The following is a 19,745-nucleotide window of genomic DNA, read 5'->3' as shown; positions in this document are numbered from 1 at the left end:
GGAGGAGGGGCGGGGGCGCGCAGGGGGCGGCGCGGGCACAAAGCCTTCAGCGTCGCCGGCCGAAAGGAGAGTCCCCGGGAAGAATGGCTTCTCAGTCCACCCGACTGAGAGGTTGAGTTCTTTTCTTTTTCGCCTTCGTCTTCTTTTTTAACCCTTTGTAGGAGGACAGGCGTCTGACAAAAGTGTTTGTTGCAAAGAGCCGGGCGTTGAAACCCAATCACTTCGTTACCCCGGAGAGCCGTCCCTCCTGCTTCAACAGAGGGACTGCACCTTGAATGGTGACCGCCCCGGTGCCTGGTCTGCTCAGGGTACATACCAGAGCTTTGAGGTGGTTTATTCCTTGAGGTCCCTACATCGACAAATATTTGGAAAAGATAACCCTGGCTGCCGAAAATAAGTTGATTGATTTTCTTGAAAAATTCTTCAGATGTCTCGACCGTGTGCATCTGCCTTGGACGTACAGGGGAGAGGCTGTGTGTGGGTGAAAACCCTGGACTTTGGCTGTTGTGTTTCCCCTTCTGTTCGTGGATTAAAAAGGTGTTCAGGTGGCGGGGTGGGCTCCTACTGAGCTGCTGAACCCCGAGGTCGGCAGTTCGAACCCAACAGCCCCTCTGTGGGAGAGAGGGGGCCACCTGCTTCGTAAAAAAAGTTAAGAGTATTGGAAGCCCACCGGGATAATTCTCCCCTGGCCTCTAAGGTTGCAACGAGCAGGAATCAACTCGGTGGCCATGGGTTTGCTTTGGATGTAGTGTATCAGAGCACTCTTACTTTTGCTCCACTTAGCTGGTGACCTCTCTACAGGCAGGAATGGGGCAGTTCGATCTGATTCTCCCATTGTAGCGGACACTGTATGTGGAAACCACTGTAGGGGAGTGGGGTGGGGGAAGCCTGTGTAGGTTGTGAATTGGTAGGGCAGAGTGACTGGAGGAACAGAATGATGTAGTATGGATTCATCTTATCAGAACCTCTTTTGCAAATTATTTGATTCTTCTCCATTGGTAGACTGAGGTAGAAGTTTCTGGAGGACATCTTCCACCTCACCCCCTTTGTTATGGTCTCTGGTTACAACGACCTTGGCAGTAATGTTGAAGTGATTTCCTGAGGCTTCACACCCTATAGACCTGAGCTGACCTTTCAAGCTGGGAGCCGAAGTAGGCTTTATGTTTCTATGATAGCACCCCACCACGGACGGCATTGTGTCCACCCCAAGTTAGAAACCACAGCACCGCAGTTGCACTGCCTCACGGAGCTCGCCGAGATGTCCCCTGGGGCATGTGGACAACCAGAAGATGTCCCACAGAGACCCTTGACCCCTAGCTCTGTTGACTAGCTGCCCTCATCCTCTGAATTGTTTGTCCACAGACCCCAGCAGTAATGCTTGGAGGTTTGGCCCTGGTTGTTCACACCAGGAGCCGAGGGAGTGGCTGATGCTGTTATGCAGGGTTTGGTCAAGGAGCCCCCCCCCCCCCCCCCCGGTGGCGCTGTGGGTGCAACACTGGGTTGCTAACCACGAGGTCTACAGTTTGAAACCCCCAACCGCTTTCCGGGAGAATGCCGAGACTGCCTGCTCCTGTGAGGATTTATAGTCTTGGGAACTCTCGAGAGGGTCTGTCTCTGTGAGTCAGCATGGACTCAGTGACTCTATGGTTGTAAGTGCCGAGGTGGAAGAGCCCAGGTGATGACGTGGTTTGGGGCTTGGCTGCGAAGTGGAAGGATGGCAGTTTGAACCCACCCCTTGCCTCTTTGGGAGAAAGACGTGGTGGTTTGCTCTGGGCAGGACTACAACCAGCAAAGTGCACAGGGCAGCTCGGCTCTCACATGGCGTGGACTCGACTCAATGGCGCCAACCATGGCACCACACGTGTTTAAGAGCACAGCACTTTTTAAAAATGGTGCTTGGTTTCCAGCAGGGAATGTCAAAGCCAGAGGGCCCATGGGTGATAGAATACTCACGAATTTTGAGCACTGGGCATGCAGGGTGTGTACTGTCAAGGTTTCTGAGGTGTTAGCTCATTGAATACTACACAGCTCTGTGAGGTTGGGGCTTTCTCTCCCACACCCCCCTTTAGATTCTTTTAACATTTTACCATGGTCAAAAAATAGGTCTAACAAAATATGTTGCCGTGGAAACTATTGAGGTAGAACCTCAAGGCAGGTTCAGAGAGCAGTCTAAATACAGAGATTCCTCAGCTGGGATTCAAACCAGCCTGTGGGCCCTCAGGCTTCAGTGCTCCTTGGCACTCCTGGACCCAGTTGTGTACCTGGGGCAGAAGCTGCCCCTCCTGGGCTTACTCCAGGAGCTCCTACACGCTCTGTGCTGGGGGCTGGTGAATGTTTTATGCATGAGTAAGAGCCTCAAGGCAGAATTCCTGCCCCAGTGAAGTTTGTAGTCTTCTGTGAGAACAAATCAGAACAAATCGTTTAGAGACCCAGCTGTGAGTTTAGCTAGCCTAGGTGCTAAGTGGGCAAGTGGTTGCCTCAGGGTCCCTGGCAAGGGTGAAGCACCTTGGGCCACAGGGACTGCTTCCTCAGGGGACCTGGCCTTAACAAGACCTGGGGTTCCGGGCAGTGGAAAGCAGAGAAGCCAGAAGGTGCCAAGTAGAGGCTCTCTGATCTCCGGGTCCTCCTGCACATTCTCACTCCCAGGGGAGTTGAAGTGGTTGAAGCTGCTCACACATGCAGAGATGCCACCTGAAAACAACAACACAGGCAGAAATTGCTGGAGGAATTTCAGCCAGCCCCCTAGAAGGACCGCTCAGAGGGTTTAATTTTTAAACTTCGTCAAGGGCCACTCCTGAGCTGGGAACTCCTGAAGTGGTCGAAATGCCACTCTGTGCATCTTTTTCTCCACCCATTGGCGCGTTCGTTTCGTTCACATCCTCTGGCTCCACTGGAAGTTGCTGAGCGTTGGGATTGCAGAGTGGCCCCCGCAGATCTGTGTTGTAAATCCTAGCCCCTGTGCCCATCGTTATGATCCCATTCAGCAGTGGGTTGTCTTTGCTCTAATGATGAGGCAGGATGGGTGTAGGATGTGTGGAGAGATGAAAGAAACATGCAGAAAGCAGAGATGTGAGGGGAGAGATTGCCAAGCCGGATGATGATTCCACGGGGGTAGAAGCTCCAAAGAGAGAAGACCTTCCTCCAGAATTTACCAAGAGGGAAAGCCTCCCCTGAGTGCAGGCACCCTGAATTCAGACTTGCAGTCTCCTCAATGACGAGAAAATAGTTTTCTGTTTGTTAAAGCCACCCCCTTTTGGTTTCTCTGTTACAGCAACACTAGATAACTAGATAGAAGTGGTACCAAATATCTAAAATGTGGTTTGCGATTGGGCAGTGGATAAAGATTGGAAAAGGTTTCAGATGCCTAATAGTACAAATCTAGCTGGCCTTGAAGAGACTCCCTATAATTACTGATATGGAAGGCAGGTGAGGCTCTTGGGAGGAAGTGACGGGAGCCATTAACAACGCATCTTCTCCGAGAAAGCGTGCGGCCCTAGCAGCAGAACACTGCCGTACACATGGACATTACATATACTTTTCTCTAAGCATTTAAAGGAACCGACGGACATGCGATTCGGCATTCGAGAAGGGTGATGCTTCTTAGGCAGTGGCAGAGCATTTGTTTGAGTGCCGTTCATAGGTTTGGTGAAAAGCAGAACTTAGAACAGCTGAGTTGGCTACCTGGCTGAGGGGATTGCGAAGTAAGATTTAAAGGGGCCACACGGTTTCTCCTTGCCACGTATGGTGAAATGCCGCGGAAACGAGATGGACGTCAAAAGGAACCGTGCAAAATGAAAAGAGAATTCGAAGAGATCTTGAACATCCTTTTGTGCACACGAAGAAGCCTGTCCTAGGGTGTTTCTTGAGGATGTGGCTACATAGTCTTTGGTTACAGAGTTATGACTGATGGGTCTAGCCAGCCACCCCAGTAGGAACCTCACTTCCTTAGCCCAAGAGGAAAGAGAACACGAGGGAAGAATGGGGCTTGCCTGCCAGGATTTTGTAGGCACGACACAGACCCGAGGAGCTGCATCTGTTGTCCTTAGGAAAAGGAACGGGACATCTCTGTAGCTGCTCAGAGAGCAGTCCAACGACGGGAAGGTGCACAAGAAGCGTGACCTTCTCCATGTCAGAAGGTGGAACGGTGGTGTCTCAGATCTCAGGGTGGGACTACCACCTCCTTCTTTTCAAAGAGGTCGCAACGTGTGGGCTGTCAGGAAGACAGGGGAGATTACACAAGCAGGCCAAAATCAGAGAGGGAGACAAGGGATGTTGAGGGACTTGTAGATCTCTCAGAAGCAGATGCTCAGAAGAGCCAAGGACCTTTCTCAAGAGCCAGACACGCGGAGAAAGTCTTCCCCTGGAGCCAGCACCCCTTGCCTCTTCCCTGAGGGACAGTCAATGCCTGTCTGCAAAACCCACTCTGTGCTGGTGTCTCCATTGCAGCCGCACCAGAGAACCAGGACATTCAGTTTAACACAACTACTGTTTTAGACCAAAACCATACACTGTTTTATTGGAGATCACCCCTTCCTCAGCCTACCCGCAACATGAGATGGCTTCAAACTGAATTCACTGCCGCCCTTGAGTTGACTGGACTCCTAGCTCCCCTGTAGGACAGTGTAGAGCTGCCCCTGTGGGTTTCTGAGACTGTAACTCTTTATGGGAGTAGACAGCCCAGTAAGAAGCCAGCTGGGCAGATGTCAGCTTTACTAGACCAGGCGAGGCCCTGTCTTTTAAAAACGCTTAACTCTTGCACAACTGTGCACTTGTCTCTAATGTTTTATAAGGAAAAAATTGTTATAGGAATTCTAATAAAAAGCCACAGCTTGGCAGCAGAATTACTAGACTCCTAGAAGTTTTAAAATGGAAACCGCTTGGCTCCATTGATGCTGAAGGTCTTTAAAGATGGAGAGAGTCTTGTTTTCCCTCCATTGGTAGGCAAAACTGGAAGTATGGAATGTTAAAAGAAAAATAGTTATCATGCACGTCGGATGGCAATTTTGAGGTTGTAATTTTGTTGAGAAAGTGCGGTGGTTCCCACGGTGAGCTAGACAGTTGTTGGGGCTGGCGTGGAGTTGACTCTTAATGACGTCGGGTGACAGAAGAGTGGACTGCCGGCTCTTTCTCCTGTGGAACTGCTGTGTGGGTTTGAACTGCCAGCCTTTTGGTTGGCAGCTGAGCAGTCATCCACTGCGCCCCCTCTAGGCAGAGTGGAGTAATAACCATGGGCTCACTGTGAGAGAAGCATCACCGTACCAAGTCTACAAGGGTCTATGATTTATTTGACCGACTCTCCTTTCATGTCTTGAATGCCCTCCTGCTGGGCAGCCTACCCACATCCCATCATGAACTCTGTCACTGGGGCAGGCTCAGCCCCACCTGAGCCCAGAGTGGGCTCTGTTCATTCTTGCCTCATTACCTGGCTGCCTCAGATGCCCTACCTGTAAGTAGTCAATTGTAGGGAGGATTAGAACCTTGCTACTTAAAGTATGGGCCGGACCATTTGCATTGGCTAGCACCTTTTAGAAACGTACATTCCCAGGCTGCCTCGGACTCCCTAAAGCAGCGTGTGCATTTCAGGTCAGTGTTAGGAGACCTGAGTGCACACAGCTATCTCCGCAGCCGTGGTTAGATGGCTGGGCCAGGCTCTCAGTACATGGGAGCCCCAGGCTGTCTCCCTCTGTTCTGATTCCTTCCTGGAAGCTGAAGACCCGGTTGCACTGAGTGCTCCCCTGCAGCTGAGCAGTGCAGAGATGGTGTGTGTATTAAGTTGATGGATGGGTCTTCATTTAGAACACAAATCCACCCATATTATCGTGTTAATGAATTTCCACCTTAATCCTCTTAAGGGGCACATCTGTTTGTTACATTCAGATTTTTGAAAGATGAGATCATTAGTGAAGTTAGCAAGGGTGTTGTGACATCACATTACCCAGGAAGGGTCGGATTACACAGGAAGCCAGGTAAGCATGGGTTTATTTGTGCTTACTGACTGATATGTAGTGAACAATTTCATATATATATTTTTCAACATATCAAAGATTCTGCTATTCAGTATGGCAGACATTTGTCTTTTCCTGACCCTACAGCATCTTCTTACGGGACCAAAGCCATTTTTTCCTACCCCCGACAGGTACGGAGTACCCAGGGAGCAGAGTAAACATAAGCTTACTTGTGCTTGCTTACATGACTCTCCAGCACACTGCTTCTAGGACAGCACTGTTGCGGGCGGTTCTATGAACTGCCGAGAACAGTTGAATCTGATTCTACCGTAATTAGCTCAGTGGGTTGAAGCCCCACGTTTAGATCAGGATCACTGGGTTGAACCTGGGATGGGTCATTGGGCTTTGCTTCATGCATGGCCCCAGATCACATCCATGCCCCAGCCAGACATATCCAGCAGGTGCTGCCGGTGCCCTCTGCACAGATCCAGGAAGCTTTGGGGGCAAGGGGCTAAAGTGTAGGCTTCCGTGCCTAGCCATGTCTTATCCTCATTAGAATGCTAGCATGCTGGCCGGCAGGTCCTTCCTGTACAGAGAGGAAACTGAGGCACAAGGAAGTCCAGCAGGCTGTCTGTGATCACACTGTCTAGAAGTAGAGGAGCTGCATTTAAGGTCAAAAACATTTTTTTTTAACTCCAAAGCCTGTAGCCAACTGTGTCCCATTATTAGCCAACAGGCGGCTCCCAGGCTTTCTTGCCGTGGGGGCAGGGAGCGACTGCAGGGCCTGTCACAGGGCAGGGCCTGACGTGCTATGCTCCACCAAGTTCCTTCCAGAGTTGATACTCTGAGTTTGCCCTTTTGTCCCCAACGTCTGACTTGCATCCCTCTGAAAAAAAAAAACCAAAAAAACAGGACCGTGAAACACTGGTTGTTTGGGCTGCAGATTAAAAACTGATTAACATGCAGGGTCCAACTCGGGTCCGCCGCCCCCGCCCTCATTCTTTTGTTGTTGTAAAAAGATATGGGCTAGATACAATTGATGTGTGGATTGTTATAAGAGCTATAAGAGCCACCAAGAAAATGATTTATATATCCGTGAAAGATAGGCAGTATGATTTCCCAATTCCATGTTATGCCCATGTACATTTCAGTGGATTTCATCCGTCAGTCCGGCAGTGAAACCCCCACCACCATCCAGTGCTGTATTTCCCATCACCATAAACTCAGAGCTAGCGGAACAGACATTCCACCCTGCCACCCCCTCCGCGCCCAGCCCCGGTCCACTCTGGTCCCGCCACGTATCCGGCCCTTGTGTGCTTTCAGGGCTCTGTCTGTCTGATGAAGTCTTGGCCATGTGGGCACCTTTCTGCCCTCAGAGGGGAGACAGTCACTGGTGTTGACTTTCACTACTCATCGGACAGTGACCCTCCTGTTTGCCTGCGGCTTCCTCTGGAATAGCCCCGGTGTATAGTTGACTTCCTTCAGAAAGGGGCCGGGTGGCATAGCGGGTTACTTGTCCCACTGCCACACTACAAGACAGGTGGCTCCAATCCACCAGGTGCTCTGTGGGAGAAAGACGAAGTTTTCTACTCCCGCGAAGAGTTACAGCCACAGACCCTCGCAGGAGCGGTTTGACTCGTCTGCTGGGTGGCTTTGAGTCAGAATCAACAGGAGGACAGTGAGCTAAGGTAATTGCCGTAGCTGGGCCCACTTTGGTGGGGTGTCATCTTGGGTTTATCAGCATCCTGCTCCTTTACGGGGAATAGCCAGACTGTCATCATTTCTTTCCCTGTCATATATTTCTGGCCCTGGCACTGAGCTAAATAAGAAAGGATGGGGCCAACGAAGTTACAGGGAGCGTGTGCTACACCCAGCCAAGTCTAGGAATTCACTGTGGGGAAATGTGGGAATTACAGTTCCTATAATAAGAAATTGCAAAGGAAAAAAAAAGAAAGAAAGAAACATGTTATAGGAGACTGAAGAGACGTAGCGACCGGTTGCAAGGTGTGGCTGAAATACTGATTCAGACAGTTTGCAATAATTGGGCAAACTTGAGCAGTCGCTGGTATTAGAAATGATTCATTTTAATGTGTGCTAATAGTATTGTGTTTGTGTTTAAATAAGCATCTGTGTCTCTCAGAGTCACATACGAAATATTTATAGATGCGATTAAATGATGTCTGGCGTTTACTTCCAAATGTCCCAGGGTGAGGGGCCAGTGGGTAAGTGGGTACCTAAATGGAACAAGAGAAGGCCCTAAGTTAAAGCTAGTGGGTGACTCAGGGGTGGGGACATTATATTTTTCCCTCTGTATTTGCCTATTTAAAACTTTTCATAAAAGAGCTTTAAAAAATAGGCCACAAGGTCCAGTGTTCTGTTGCCTCTCAAAGCTCTTATTATTACATGTCACGGTGTGTCTTAGGCATCTTTGTTGTGACTGAAGCAGCCTGCCATTGGCCCGTGAGTTTGTCACGCTTCCATCAGTATTTCTTTTCCCACCCTGTGACTGATCTACTTAAGAGTCTAGGACATAAGTCTCGTGTGCAGATTCATTTAACTTGCTTGTGGATTAAGTACTGAAGAGGAGAAAAATGGTCTTTAAAAACAAATCAAACAACTGTGAATCAGCAAGACTAACTATATATATATTCGGAGTTTGTTTATTTTTAGAGCCACATAGTAGCAAATGGAATCTACAGTGTATCTGTTTACAGTTTGGGAAAACACCTCCACAAGAGTTTGATTTGCAATTTAGATGTTACAATGTTGGAATCCCCTGGCTCCTCCCTCTTCTAAAGTAGAAACTCATGCCTATATGTCTGTGTGCTCCCTGACTGAAGCCAGCCCAGCATCTCCTGAGAAGGTTACCACTTGGAAGCTCCATGGAGTCCCCCTAAGTCTTTATCGCTTTGTAATTGACTTGGTGACAACAAAATACTTAGGGAGGGGGCGTGACAGTCGGAACTACTGTATTCCATTATACCAGCGAAGATGCATACCTCCATAGTGACACGGACTTGATCCAAACAGGACCCTTACGTACAGCAGGTGCAGGTGTCAGTGTTTTTAGGGAGCCTTTTTTCAACCCAGGCCAAGCCATGCACACGATTTAAAGCTCATTTTAAAACTTGTGTTTAAAGGTTTATAGCACCAACTCCGTTCCCATTAGGCAAGGTCTGCATTTTGGCCTAACTGCCTCTGCAGTGACCCGCCCTCCAGTGGCCCTTTGTCCTGATCTCCCTTTTGAGCCAACGTATGACGGCTCCCGTGTTCAATCTCTTCTGCTTCGTTTTCGATTGAGGGTTTTCTCTGTTTTATTCTGTCAGTCTGCTTGGGCCACTGCTTTGTGCTTTGTCTATTTTTTGTGTATTTCGGTAAACCTGCAGAGACAACCACTGGGTGAATAGGCTCAATGGGGCACGAGGGGTGGGCATGGGGGCAGTTGGCAGGGACTGCGGTGCTAACAACCATGGGTACCAGGACGAGGAAACATCCTGGAAGTGACTGTGGTGGTTGCACAGCTTGTACGGTGGTGACTGAACGACTGAAATAGATCCTACATGGATTGTAAGTTGGTGAAACTGTAAAAAAATGAATGAAAAAGAACAGATCACCTTTCTACAGATTGTTCAGTGACACCGGTGACCTGGTTCACTGATGTCACCAGTCTCCTTCTTCCACTTGCTCCGCTTCTTGGGCTCTGGGTTCCCTGTCCCCTGACCTTTTCCACCTTTACTTTACAGTGATGGTAGATGATGTCTTCACTAAAGGAGCACAGCCCTTCCAGTGATACGATTTATTTTGTGAGTAAATTTGTTATTTAGCTGAAAGGCCTTGGGTAGTTTTCGTTCAAGGCTTGAAGCAAGCATCTCTCAGGGCAATAGTCATGAGAAGTCCTCTAATCTCAACTGGTCCAGTAAGTCTGAACTTACTAAGAATTTGTGTGCAGTCCTATATTTTCTGCCATCCTACTAGGAGTGGTAGCCAAGCACTATCTAGTTCTTGTGGTCCCAGGGAGGCCGTGGTTTATGGCGATAGTCCACTAGATTAGTGTCTTCTTTGAGTCTTGCCTTTCCTTCTGTGTCTTTTGCTCCAGACAAGTGGGGACTGATACTTACAAGACTTATTGTGTTAGTCTGGGTACTTTAGAGAAAAAAAATCCACAGAAACTCATATATAAGAGATAGTTTTATATAAAGGGTAAGTGCAAATCAAGAAAACATTCCAACCCAGTGCTGCCTAAGCCCACAAGTCCAACATCAACCCATATGTCCAACACCAATCCACGAAGTTCTCCTTCAACTCACAAAATACACGCAATGATGCCAACTGCAGAAGGAAATCCGAGTCAGTGAATGTGTAAACATCTCAGCACTGGCAGGGGTCTCCACAGGGCTGCTCCAGCACCCAGGGCTGCATCGGGGTAAGTCCAGATGGCTTCTCCTCAGGGATGTCTTGAAGGAAGTGAGTCTTGCCAGCTGAAGCAGGGAACTGGCTAAGGCAGCTGTATCCTGGTCTAACCACCAAAAAGCAAGACACTCGAGAACTTGAAAGATGAGGCTCATTGAGCCATTTATCCCTCTGCCCTTCAATGAACTCCACATGTGTTTATCAGCCATGTTGGCACAATAAACTACGTTACTTATATATTATTGCGGTTTCCAAGCTTTCAGATCCCAAACACTCTTCACCAAACAGAGGAGGACCATACACGTTAGGAACTCTGTTAGGTCAGTTGCCCCACAACACAGTGGCGGTCTTTCCTAAGCCTTCAAAGCCAGAAAGCCAATCCTCTGATGTATTTGGTTATGCCTAAAAGAAACCATAATTGTACGTGCCAGGTGCTTTACTGTGTGGAAGTACCTGCACATGCATACAAACACCCATATACATACATGTACAAGGGTAAGTACAAAAGCATTGTGATTCTGTTTGTAGTTCAGAGTTATTCCCAACACAATGTATTTACAGGTGATTCTGTGATCAGCAGATGACTCCAGACAAGTTCTTCATTTCACCAGACTGCCTTCTGCCTCCCAGGGGGACGAACAATGGGAAAGTGGTGAGGGGAGAGGGAAGACGACGTAAAATATGAAAAATAATAATCTATAACTTATCAAGGGTTGCTGAGGGAGGAGGGGGAAGAAATGGGGAGCTGATATCAGAAACCCAAGTGGGAAGAGAATGCTTTGAAAATGATGATGGCGGCATATGTGCAAATATGCTCGACACACTGGATGAATGTATGGATTTTGCTAAGAGATGTAAGAGCCCCCAATAAAAGTATTTATTTAAAAAAAGAGGATACTGTTTGTACTTTGGGAAAAAATGATTCTGAGGCCAAAACTTGTCTCAAATTTTAAATAATACTCAAGTAGACATCTTCCTAAATAATTGACACTTGGTGACAATTTTATGGAAAAGTGGTCCCACACGAAACAACAATTTTTGGAGGGCTCACGCATTTTCAGGACCTCAGAAGGACTTCAGAGATGAACCAAGACTGAAGACTGCCAAATGAATGAAGACACTGTTGCAGGAGCCCAGAAAAGGGGGCTCACACAGTTTGGGATTTTATATTTCAAGCAAACGTCTTGGCTTCGGCAAACTTCCAGCTCAGTGCGTGCCAAAAGTAATGCACATAGACCAGTTGTTCAGGACGCTGGTGTTCTCCCCTGTCTTTTCTGCAAGATCTAAGCTAATGAAGACGATTTTATGAAACAAATAGAAATGGGATGAGTCTTGGATTTTAACAGTACAATCCAGAGACTCAAAGCCCAATCCAAACTGGCTTCCAAGGGGATCTGCTGGGCCAATCAAATTCAAGGAAGAGAGGAGAGGGTCAGCTCAGCAGGTGATGGGGACAAATTTTGGGGATTTCGAAAGAGTCATCCTGAAAGAGTTTCTTGAAGGAGACAGGATGATTATGGGAGCATCTTACGAAGACAGTTTACAAAAATGGAGAACTGCATCGAGGAGAAAAAAGGCCAGGAAATTTATGTAATTCACACACACACACACACACACACACACACACACACACACACACACACACACACACACACTCCCATACCCTCCCTCCCTCCCTCCCCCCAACATGGCCATGTACCTGTGCATTCTTTGAGGGCAGCCAGAAAATGTAATTGAGTAGTTTATCCCATTCACCCGGAAGCCCGAATTTGCTCCTGCTGACATCTGTTTGTTCCTCAAACTCAAAGAACATCGAATAGAACATAATTTGGATCCCCTGAGGATGCCAGAATGGTTACATTGAGGTGATGTGAATGGAAAAGCCCAGAATTCTTTGGGAGCGAAGTAAGCACTGCCTCCTTCCTAGCTGGAAGATACATTGAGAAATAACAGCTTCACATTTGGTAATTTCTGGTTTAATAAAGTTTTCTATGATTTTATTATTTCCATAGCAATATTTTCTTGACGTACCCACTGCGATTAGGGAGAGTTCAACTCCTAATGGTGCTATAGGGCATAGCAGAACTGCCCAGAGGGTGTCTGAGGCAGGCAGTCTCATTGTGGGAGCAGAAAGCCTTGCCCCTCCTCCCCTCGGTGTCTGGTGGGTTTAAACTGCCAACCTTGTGGTTAGCAGCCCATGCTTAACCCAGGATGCCACACCACACTCCTCCTTTTGACTTAACCTTGTAAAAGGTGATTGAGAATTATTTTAATAGTGTAAAGCAAAAAAAAAACCCTCCAAGAGAAATATTAAGTATATATGTACTATTGCATTATTCGAATAACATATGTGAATCATTAAATATAGACATGGAGGTGCATTTAAGAAATGTCAAAATGGGAGCACATTTAGGATGATTCAGTTCCTGTCCCCAGACCGACCTGCTCCCTAACCCCCTCTTGCATCTTACTTATTGGAAACACCAGGCCACGTGTGAGTCAGCGTGAATGCCTTCTCCCCATCCAGTGTCCCCACTCCATGGAGGGAACCTGATTCACATGCTCATAGCCAGCCCCCTTCCCAAGTCCTTTGGCGCTAGCTTGGGCTCTGGGTTCTGGATTACAGCCCTGTCACTGCCTCTTGCTTCTGACTTTCCACCTTGCCGTTGAGTTGCTTCCAGTGCATGAGTTAGAGTAGAACTGGGCTCCACAGAGTTTCTGATAGCTGACATTTCAGTAGATTTCCCAGGCCTCTTTCAAGGCACCTCTGGGAGTTGGTCTTCCTAAATGTCTCTTGAGTACTTTGAATGACGGGGAAAGTGCAGTATATGCTTAGACACACGATGGCTGGGACAAGAGCAAGTGTTGATGTACCAGACTCTCATGCCTTCCAGAAGGATCTCCTCAGACCTCTGTCAGAGCCCTGCTCTGTAAGCCTCGCTTGTGGGTTGACACTTGCCCCCACACTGCAGGTGAGCATGTCGTGTTAGGACCAGCTCTTCAGGGTACCAGAAACATGTTCCTTGGCTTTGTCAACACTAAGCCCATGCTGGGCCCTCCAGGACAGAGGAGTGTAGCTTGTGAGGAAGTTTCGTGTTGGCACGAGACGGGGCACAGGCTGGTGGCGCAGTTTCCTTGAGTTTGGTTGGCTCCAGACACACTAGGGACTCTTCTGTGGAGTCTCTTGAGTGCTCCCCTCTGAGGGGGACCCTGGACTAGAATTGACATCGGCTGCCAAGATGGGTAGGAGCCCCAGTGGCATGGTGGATTACAAGTTGGACTGCTAATCACAAGGTCAGCAGTTGGAAACCACCAGCTGCTCGTAGGAAGAAATGGGAGGCTTTCTGCTCCTGGCCAGATTTAGCCTCGGAAACCCGCAGGGGCAATTGTACCCTTCCTGATAAGGGTAGCTTTCGTTCAGACCTGATTCAACAGAAGGAAGGCCCAAGCTGGGCCGTGATGCCCTGTGAGGTGGGGCTTGCACACATTCCTTGTTCCCACAGAATTGTACACACAGCCTTGTCCAGAGCTGCTAGCTGGTGGGAAGGGCAGGCAGGACTCCCAAGGCCAGGACAGCCACCAAACTTCCTGCCATCGAGTCCACTCTGACTCGACGCTCCCCTGTGGGACAGGGTAGAATGGCTCTGTGAGTGGCCAAGACTGTCATTCTTTATGGGAGTTCTCTTTCTCCCTTGGAGTAGCTGGTGGTTTCAAACTGCTGACCCTGAGTTTAGCATCCAAACTGGTAACCACTGTGCCACCAGAACCACAGCAGCTTTGAAGGGTGGACCAGCCTAAGAGCAAGGTCCTCCCGGGGAGATGAGAGCGATGGCTGCAGGATCCAACAGCTTCTCTCCCACAAGTGGAGTGCCTGCCTTCTGCCAAGACACCGGGTGGGCATTCACTTCAGGCCATGGCACCTTTGATGGACATGCTTGGCTTCGACGGACAGATCACTGCCTTGGGCTACCAGCTTCAATGGCAGCTTCCATAAATCACCAGCCTCTGGCTTCTGCAGGACCCAGCAGTACCCGTATGGCAAGTCTTCAAAAGACTGGTGCCTGGAGGCAGGAGATGGTATCCAGCCTGCCTGCCCATCCTGTTGGAGCTTAGCATCGCACACCATGGGCATGAGGGTAGGGAGAGGAGAACTATTGGGCATGCCTGCCCAGAACAATAGTCAAGGATATAAATGGTTTTCTGTTTCCAGAACTGGGTACATTTTTGTGGACAGTGATTCATTGCAGGATGTGCCAGTGATACAACCACGGCATGTCTGTGCAGTCTACAAGGCGCTGGGATGGAGATGAGCCTGGCCCCTGTCCCCAAAGATGGGAAAACCAACAGGCTGGCATTCAGGCTTGTATCTTCTGACCTCTCTGCCTGGCCGTCTCCTGTAAGGGTTCATTGTCTCCATCGGAAATGAACACAGGAATGTATGTGAGGCCCAGAGCTGTTGGTGGGGCAAATTGTTGTTGTCATTGGGTGCTGTTGAGTCAGCTCCAACCCATAGTGACTCTGCCTATAGCAACCAAATGTTGCCTCGCCTCATGTGCTACCCCTTGCCCATCGTAGCAGCTAAGCCATCTTAATCTCCTCTTTGTCACTGACCCCCCACGTCACTAAATAGGATGTCCTCCTTCAGGGACTGGTCCTTCCTGATAATGTGTCTGTTAGTCTGGGTACATTAGAGAAACAAACCCATAGAAACTCATGTATAAGAGAGAGTTTTATATAAAGGGTAAATGCAAATTAAGAAAACATCCCAATCCAGTGCTGCCCAAGCCCATAAGTCCAACATTAGCCCATATGTCTGACACAGGTCTACAAAGCCCTCCTCTATCTCACAAAACACACACAATGATGCCAGCTGCAGGAGGAAAGGCAAATTAGTGAGTGTGTAAACATCTCAGTGCTGGCAGGGGTCTCCACATGGCTGCTCCAGCACTCAGGGATGCATCAGGATAGGTCCATGTGGCTTCTCCTCAGGGATGTCTTGGCAGGAAGTGAACTTTGCCAGCTGAAGCAGGGAACTGGTTAAGGCAGCTGCACCCTGGTCTGACCATCAGAGAGCCTCTCTCTGCCCTTCAATTAACCCCACATGTGTTTATCGACCAAGTTGGCACAATAAACCTTAACTATCTCAGTGTCCAAAGTATGCAACATGAAATCTTGGCAATCTTCACCTCTAAGGGGGATTCTGGCTGTACTTCTTCCAAAGAAAGTTTGTTCTCAGAACAAGGGTGGGGAACATCTGGCCCATGGGCCCTATAAGACCCGAACAATCAATGCCAGCCAACATCACCCACTTCCCCAAAGAGAAACCGTTCCTGCCACTGTCACATTAGGGGTGAGTGAATCAAATACTTGACCAGTGTGGCCACAACATGATTTCATCCATTCCCAAATGTCCCTGGGCAGAGAAAAGGTTCCCCATACCAGCTCTTGAACAATAGAATCCCCAACACCACAAGTCAAATGCATCAATTCTTTGGTCTCCCCAAAAGGAAGAAAAAAATCGAGTGAAGCTTTCACATGGGTAAGAGGAGATTGGAAAAACCATAGGCTCCGATCAGGCACACCTCAATTACCGAAGTGCTCCCAGGGAAGACACCTGAGACCATTTAAACTGAGTTCATGTGACATTATAGGTAACCCCTCGATGGGCATTTTTACAGGACCTGGGGAGTAGGTCATGGCTAAATAGGAAGCTTTATACTCCCATCAATGTCACTGATCTTCGGAACATGTACATGATCAATGATTTTTGTTATTGTGAGGGAAATAATGGGCAAATAATCAGAGTAGCTGGATTATATGAAGAAGAATGCGATATGCAGATGACACAACCTTGCTTGCTGAAAATGAGACTTCAAGCCCTTGCTGAGGAAGGTCAAGGACTGCAGGCTTCAGTACGGATGACAACTCAATGTAAAGATGACCAAATCCTCACGCCTGAACTACTGGGTAACATCATGCTAAGTGGAGAAAAGACTGAAGTTGCCGAGGATTTCGTCTTGCTTGGATCTACAATCCACGCTCATGGAAGCAGCAGGCAGGGCATCAAAGGATGCATCGCATTGGGTAAGCCTGCTGCGTAAGACCTCTTTAGAGTGTTGGAAGCCTGGAGGTCCCTTTGAGGACTAAGGCGTGCCTGACCCGAGCCATGGTGCTCTTCAGTTGCCACATATGCATGTGAAAGTTGGACACTGAATAAGGAAGACTGAAGAGGAGTCGATGCATTTGAATTATGGTGCTGGCAAAGAATATCAGAAGTACCGCCGACTGCCAAAAGAGCACAGAGATCTGTCTCGGAATGGCTAAGAGCCAGAGTGCTCCTTCGAGGCAAGGATGGAGAGACTTTATCTCATGTGCTTTGGATATGCCATCCGGAGAGATCTTTGGAGGACACTGTGCTTGGTAATGTGGAGGAGCAGTGAGAAAAGGAAGGCCTTGAAGGAGATGGGTTGACCTCGTGGCTGTAACCGTGGGCCAAGCACAGGAAACACTTGTGAGGATGGCACAGGACCGGGCAGTGTTTTGTTCTCTTGTACACAGGGTGGCTGTGGGGAGGGTTCCAGGAGGTCACAGGGAAGGCGAAGGGAAGGGCAGACCAGGATCTGGGAGTCAAGGAAGAGCTCAGAGGAGCCCAGGAAAGCCTGGCCTGGCGGACTGGGAGGTGGGACCTGTAGTCACGGTGCCAGGGCATCCGTACTTGGATGTGACCTGGGAGCTTGAGTGTGAACCCATCCACTGTTGAGAGAGTAAATTCCATTCCGAGGACTAGATCAAGGAAGAGGAAGGGGAGAGACACAGAAAGGTGGGAAGAAGCTAATTCCAAAGAAAAGAAAAATGAGAAGGAAAATGGACGGATGGTGGTGGCTGAAGAGCCAGCTACAAAGGAGGCATGGGAGCAGGGAAAGGGCAGGGTGGGGGGTGACCAAATACAACCTGGGTCCTAGTGGAGCAGGGAGCAGCATTGGTACCACCCATGGGCCCTGCCCCCTCTAATTCCTGGTGATCTGATTATGCAGGTATTAGCCACAGAGGCCTTAAGATGTGGCCCTTCCCGGGGACTTTGTCTCTGCCTCCCTGTCACAGATGTCACGTTTGCAGGATGTCACACTGTGAGGTCCAGAGCAGGAACAAACCAAGTGAGAGGAAGGCTTGGCAGCGTGGTGCTGCCCCCCTCGGCCCCCCCCCCCATATTCGTGCCCTCTTCTAAAACCTGTGCACCTGCCTCTCAGGGCTGTTGTGGACCAAGCCTAAAGCGGACCTTACTGTTGTTGGATGTCACAGGGATCTGCCATACCCAGCTCTCTGGTGAGCACCTGGTCTTAGTGGTATCACTTCTTCTCCACAACTCCTGCCCACACCTCCACTGCCACCACCACCACTACCTCCACCAGCTCCCTGCTCCCATGGCAGCTTCTCAACTAGAGACAAATCAGACCTTTCGTTGGAACCCCCTCTACCTGGGGTCCCATCTGTTTGCAGGCTCCCAAGATTCTTTCTCCTGGTCATGCGCAGCCCCCTCCCCCACCTGCTGTATCTTCAGTCTCTGCCTCCTCCTGGGATCCTGCCTTTAGCATTTAGATGGACTCTAGCCACTTTCCTCCAGAGACCCCTCCTCCCTTGCTCTGGGTTTATCCCTCTTAGCATTGCCTGTCTAGACTGTGTCTAAGCTTTTCACCCCACTTTCTCCACTGTTCAGTCTGCCCTCCACCCCCATCAATGGACCGACTTCACTTAAGGTGCTTGTCTTTGAATCCAGGAGACGCAGTGGCATCTCTATCTTACCTCTCCTAACCTTCCAGCAGCCCTTGATCACTCTGCTCTTCCTCTCAGGAAGGTTTACTGGTCTCTGATCGGCGTTGTGATGCTCACCTTTCTTTCTCTAGTTCTTCCCAGTCTCCTCTGCCTCTTCCTGCCTGTGGAGGGCTGTCCTTCAGGGATCTGTCCGAGATAATGCCCCCGCGCAGCTGACTCCGAAAGGATGTTTCCTCATGGGCGACATTCTCTGCCAGGGTCTCCTAAGGCCCCAAGAACATCTTATGACCCCTTCAGGACCATTATCTGACCCAGGTCTCTCTCTTGGGCTCTGAGGCCCAACACTCGGCTGCCCACTGGATGGTTCCTGGGGATGTCTACAAACATGGACCACTCCTTGTGTCTGAAAGGGATCTTTGCAGATCGGTGCTGCCTCAGTGAGCATCACTGTCTCAGCTCATTGCTCAAACCAAGAAATTCCTCCCTGGACCTGGGCCCCTACCTGTAAGCCGCCGCACCATGGAGTCTGCCATCTGGGTGTCGTCCTGTTTCTTTCCTTCTTCTGTGGGCTGCCCTTGGCGAGAAGTTAATGCTCAATAAATGTTTTATTGGGCGAGTGAATGAAAGATCAAGAAACAGGAAAAAACAAAGAAATCTCCTACATTAGTTTTCAGTTGCTGTGAACAAGTCACCCCAAAACTTAGTGGCTTGAAACTGTTTTTATTACCCATCACAGTTTTTTTGGGAGCCAGAAATCTGGGAACAGTTTAAAAAAATCATTTTATTGGGGGCTCATACAGCTCTTATCACAATCCTTCCATCCATCCATCCATCCATTGTGCCAAGCACAGTTGTACATTTGTTACCATCATCATTTTTAAAACATTTGCTTTCTACTTGAGCCCTTGGTATCAGCTCCTCATTTTTCTCCCTCCCTCCTCCACCCTCCCTCCCTCATGAACACTTGATAATTTATAAATTATTATTTTTTTCATGTCTTACACTGCCCAGTGTCTCCCTTCACCCACGTTTCTGTTGTCCATCCCCCCAGGAAGGGGGTTATATGTAGATCATTGTGATCAGTTCCCTCTTCTCCCCTCACCTTCCTCTTACCCTCCTGGTATCGCTACACTCATTATTGGTCCTGAGGAGTTTATCTGTCCTGTATTCCCTGTGTTCCCAGCTCTTATCTGTACTGGGAACAGTTTTCCACATGGTTCTGTCTCGTGACCTCTTGTGAGCTGGCAGGCAGATCATGGCTGGCACCAGCAGCATCTCAAAGGTTCTTCACTCAAAAGGGTGGGCACTGGGCACTGGGCTGGGGAGATGATCTCCCGAGCTCTGTGTGATCTGGTCTCTGCCTACAAGCTCTCTAGAATATGGATGGCTTCAGGGTAGCTGGACTTCCTACCAACTCAGGACTCCATGGTGGAGGTGGAGTGGGACAGGGAGAGGGGGGAGAAATCGAGACAGAGAGACAGGCACAGACATTCATACACACGCACACGCTTTAGCTCCTATTCCAAGCTAGCCTTGGGAGTCACCCGGCATTGCCTGTCTCTGGGCCTGTTTAGACCTTGCTGCCCTCTGCTTGTTAGACGAGACCCAAGACTGGCTCAT

General features: G+C 49.0%; 1 protein-coding gene across 8 annotated transcripts in view; it reads left to right on the top strand.

Moving 5' to 3' along the window:
• Positions 1–19,745, top strand: part of FHOD3 (formin homology 2 domain containing 3) — a 475,205-nt gene that overhangs the window by 923 nt on the left and 454,537 nt on the right. The window lies entirely within an intron of this gene.

This window comes from Tenrec ecaudatus, chromosome 15, assembly GCF_050624435.1.
Source record: "Tenrec ecaudatus isolate mTenEca1 chromosome 15, mTenEca1.hap1, whole genome shotgun sequence".
Lineage (NCBI taxonomy): Eukaryota > Metazoa > Chordata > Mammalia > Afrosoricida > Tenrecidae > Tenrec > Tenrec ecaudatus.
Note: the sequence above shows the minus strand (reverse complement) of the source record. Positions and strands in the feature narration are given on the sequence as shown.